This window comes from Salmo trutta, chromosome 19 (assembly GCF_901001165.1).
Source record: "Salmo trutta chromosome 19, fSalTru1.1, whole genome shotgun sequence".
Lineage (NCBI taxonomy): Eukaryota > Metazoa > Chordata > Actinopteri > Salmoniformes > Salmonidae > Salmo > Salmo trutta.
Window position 1 is genome coordinate 32,711,284 of NC_042975.1, and position 5,027 is coordinate 32,716,310.

Below are 5,027 nucleotides of genomic sequence, written 5' to 3' on the forward strand. Positions count from 1 at the left end.
TCACATTCAAGAGTCTATTCAAGGAGGCAATGCCCAACTTGACCTCCTTGTGGTGCCAGACCTGTGTCATGGCATGACAGTATAGTGCACCTTCTATTTGAATGCCTTCATGTTCTTCGTGGTCTTGAGAAATTCACCCGTTTTTAAATGAATTTGGCAGTGCAATAATTCCACCTGAAGGGAAGGTCTGTCTAAAATGCTAATATCATTGCGCAATATCTTAAACTATCCCCACATAAAGTATGGTGATAAGAAGATATGTTTTAATGACATAGCAGAGAAAAGCCCAAGCCAGAAATAATTCATGCTTCTTACGACTGCTATTTGATCTGAGACAAATTAAGAAGCATTAGAACCTCATTGCTATTTTTATTATATTATTAGAATATATTTGACAGGGACTGTAATGGTTTCACTTGTGAAAATACAGTAGTGACATCAACATTAGGTGAACCCCAGAATATACAGTTGAAGTCAGATGTTTACATACACTTAGTTTGGAGTCCTTAAAACTTGTTTTTCAAACATTCCACACATTTCTTGTTAACAAACTATAGTTTTGGCAAGTCGGTTAGGACATCTACTTTATGCATGACACAAGTAATTTTTACAACAATTGTTTACAGACAGGTTATTTCACAATTCCAGTGAGTCATATGTTTACATACACTAAGTTGACTGTGCCTTTAAACAGCTTGGAAAATAACAGAAAATTATATTATAGCTTTAGAAGCTTCTGATAGGCTAATTGGCATAATTTGAGTCAATTGGAGCTGTACCTGTAGATGTATTTCAAGGCCTACCTTCAAACTCAGTGCCTCTTTGCTTGACATCATGGGAAAATCAAAAGAAATCAGCCAAGACCTCAGAAAAGAAATTGTAGACCTCCACAAGTCTGGTTTATCCTTGGGAGAAATTTCCAAAGGCCTGAATGTACCATGTTCATCTGTACAAACAATAGAACGCAAGTATAAACACCATGGGACCACGCAGCCGTCATACCGCTCAGGAAGGAGAAGCATTCTGTCTCCTAGAGATGAATGTACTTTGGTGTGAAAAGTGCAAATCAATCCCAGAACAACAGCAAACGACCTTGTGAAGATGCTGGAGGAAACAGGTACAAAAGTATCTATATCCACTGTAAAATGGGTCCTATATCGACATAACCTGAAAGGCCGCTCAGCAAGGAAGAAGCCACTGCTCCAAACTGCCATAAAAAAGCCAGACTACGGTTTGCAACTGCACATGGGGACAAAGATCATACTTTTTGGAGAAATGTCCTCTGGTCTGATGAAACAAAAATAGAACTGTTTGGCCATAATGACCATTGTTATGTTTGGAGGAAAAAGGGGGAGGATTGCAAGCCGAAGAACACCATCCCAACCATGAAGCACGGGGGTGGCAGAATCATGTTGTGGGTGTGCTTTGCTGCAGGAGGGACTGGTGTACTTCACAAAATATATGGCATCATGAGGAAGAAAAATTATGTGGATATATTGAAGCAACATCTCAAGACATCAGTCAGGAAGTTAAAGCTTGGTCACAAATGGGTCTTCCAAATGGACAATGACTTCCAAAGTTGTGGCAAAATGGCTTAAGGACAACAAAGTCAAGGTATTGGAGTGGCCATCATAAAGCCCTGACCTCAATCCCATAGAAAATTTGTGGGCAGAACTGAAAAAGCGTGTGCGAGGAAGGAGGCCTACAAACCTGACTCAGTTACACCAGCTCTGTCAGGAGGAATGGGCCAGAATTCGCCCAACTTATTGTTGGAAGCTTTTGGAAGGCTACCCGAAACGTTTGACCCAAGTTAAACAATTTAAAGGCAATGCTACCGAATACTAATTGAGTGTATGTAAACTTCTGACCCACTGGGAATGTGGTGAAAGAAATAAAAGCTGAAATAAATCATTCTCTCTACTATTATTCTGACATTTCACATTCTTAAAATAAAGCGGTGATCTAACTGACCTAAGACAGTGAATTTGTACTTGGATTAAATGTCAGGAATTGTTAAAACTGAGTTTAAATGTATTTGGCAAAGGTGTATGTAAACTTCCGACTTCAACTGAATCATAAACTACTTCTCCCTCCCTGTTTTCTGTCTTTCTGAGATTAAACCAATAGAAAATGATTGTCAGTCAGAGGAGGATTTATGTACAATTGTCATGATCTAGTCATTAAATTGTAGATATCTTTACGTACAGTACACCAATAAATCCTATGCTCTAATAAACAGAATTCTATGGAATGAAGTGGGTTAAGATTAAAACATTTACGTTAATCTACACAAATGAAATGGGGAAACAACATCAGTCAATTACGATATTACTGTTTATTTCATTTAAATGAAAAATATGCAAATTAGGAGTCACTAGCAAAGGATAGTGTATATACACCAATATCTAGTTACACTTAACATTTTACAAGGGAAAAGAGTGCTGGACCTAGGTACATTTGTTGTGTATTTATAAATGTGTATTTAATTTAATTGATCATACGGGTTTGCTACAGACAGTTTTTTCTATTAGTAGTTAGATCCTGTCAGGCAAGTGAATTATTATAAGAACAGTCCTATTGCGAATGATAGGCCTTCGCTACATTTACTTGAACTGGTTAACTGGCTTGGATGATAACAAAGAACTTGCTAACCTGAATGCTAGTTTATTTAGCAACTCTGGAGCTGATCAGACTGGTATCCAGGCTACACACGTTTTAGCTGTGACTCTTGAGCTATGACTTCAAAGCTAAATACAACCATACATCCACAAAATGTTTTGCTTGCTTCAGTCATATTGGATGATTAATTATAAACATATATTGATAAGAAAGTTAATGAACACAAATAAAATGTTGGTTTAGTTAATACTGTACACCTACAATATGAAACCTCAATAGCCAGCATAGTATGATTGAAATTTGGTCAACTCTGTTTCAAATGGGCTACTTTTTAATTATGTTTACAGATATGTTTTATCTGATTCCTAAATGCCCCATACCATGGACCTTCCAAATCAAACATCATTGCTTAAAGTGGTCTGTGTGTGTTATTAGTCATAACCAAATCTGTAAACATTTTAAATAATAAACCTTGTCAAGCCTTATCCCCAAAACCAGTATTTAGAAAATGAATTGATTTCACAATATACTCAATACAGACTGTTCCATTTGACTCAGGATGCAAATACTGGCACTCATTGGTATTAAAGTGGTATGACACAAGCAACAGTCTAACTGCAGCTTGTTGATTGGACGCAGTTAACTTATTGGTAAGACTTGAATATATCATGATATATGTGTTATGTCATCTGTTACAATGTCGACTAGAAACTGTTGAGAAACTGTCAATTACAGTATAACAACAAACTGTCTATTGTAGGTGGTTATTGTAGGTACCACCATGCCATTCTGAATTACAGGCTTTAAAAACAAATGGTACCTAAAATGATAATTTATTAGTAGGTTTATTACCAATTGTTTTCATTGTAACTATTTCCTCCGGAATTGAGCCTTTCATTGCAATACATATTTATTAGTTAAACACTAGTAGCTGTTTCTCTTATTTTCCACTGTGGAAAGAGAGAGGCTCTCCTAATTCTATTCATTCTAATTCTATGGTTCTGCCATCTACATTCTTATCAGAGAAATCCCAGCATCACTTGATGAAACAAACAGGTTAATACTATAATACTTACTAAACACACATAAATACTACAATATCTACTAAACACAGAAATACTATAATGCCTACTAAACACACAGAAACAATGTAACGTAAAGCTCTTGACCTCATGGCTGGTGTTTTTGTGTTTTTGTGTTTTTCTTGTCTCAGATACTGTGTTAGTGTACCTTAATGATACCTATACCTTGCTGCTATGACCTTTTCTCTATGTAAACCTCCTTACTTGCTGATGCAAAATTTACGTGAACATTGGTGTATGCTTGACACAGAGATGTTAAGCCAAGAGTTTTTGAAAAAGTAATCATCAACCATCCTCCACAGATCAGTAGATACATAATGCATTCTATATAGTAGTGGGAGAGAATAAGAAATTCCTGATGTTGCAGCCACTCAGTGTTTAAAAATCAAAGTACATTTCCTTGATTGAGTAGAGAAAGTTAACAGATTCCTGTGTTAGAGATTTCACTCTGAAGTAGAATAAAACATTTAAAAAAATGAATTTGGCAAATTAGTAAACCTTGCCAGAGTGTACTGTTCTTGAGACAGGCGTACACAAAGGTCAATTCTCTTCATTTTGAGGGGGTAAACATACTGTCATTATAACACCTCATGACGTAATCACCAATTAGCATTGGCAAACATTTATTATAATTCATGGACTTAATCCACATGACCAGCTATGTACTTAATGCTCCAATCTCCACTTCTTAATGCCTTTGTGCATTTAACACATGGAGCAAAATCTCAAGTGTCATGACTGGTAATGTCAAGTGTCATGATGACACACTTATGTAGGCATAATGACACAGTTATGTATACGCCTTCAACTAAAGTATTCCCTGTATTTAACCAAGTCATTTGTTAATTTTTTTGTAAGAAGAAGAAAAACTGTCAGTGTCATAAAGCCACCTGGGGATAGTAACTGAACAACATAGCTCTGACAACCTAAGTGAATAAATCAGTCATAGATGTCAAATGAAGGGCTGGTCTTTTAAAAAACAACTGTGTTTTCAGTTTTGAGGTAATAACGCTTCAGATCAGTAAGCTTGAAATCTTTGCTTATGTACAGTATGTTGGTACACAATAAAACATTTTTATGCTGTATTCTGTAGCCCTCTTATAGCAGATCAGTGAAAGGCTGAAACACATCAGAGCTACTCGCAGTTTTCAAGAGAGACGCAAGTGGAAACATTATTAATTGATGATGTGCACAGTGTAAAACTCTAGTGGCGACGCAGGGTCTATAAGAAATATACATGTATACGGTATTGCACAAAGTCTGCACAACTCAATGTATGTCTTTTAAGAATGTACATTTTAATTCTGATTTGTTTATTAATAGACT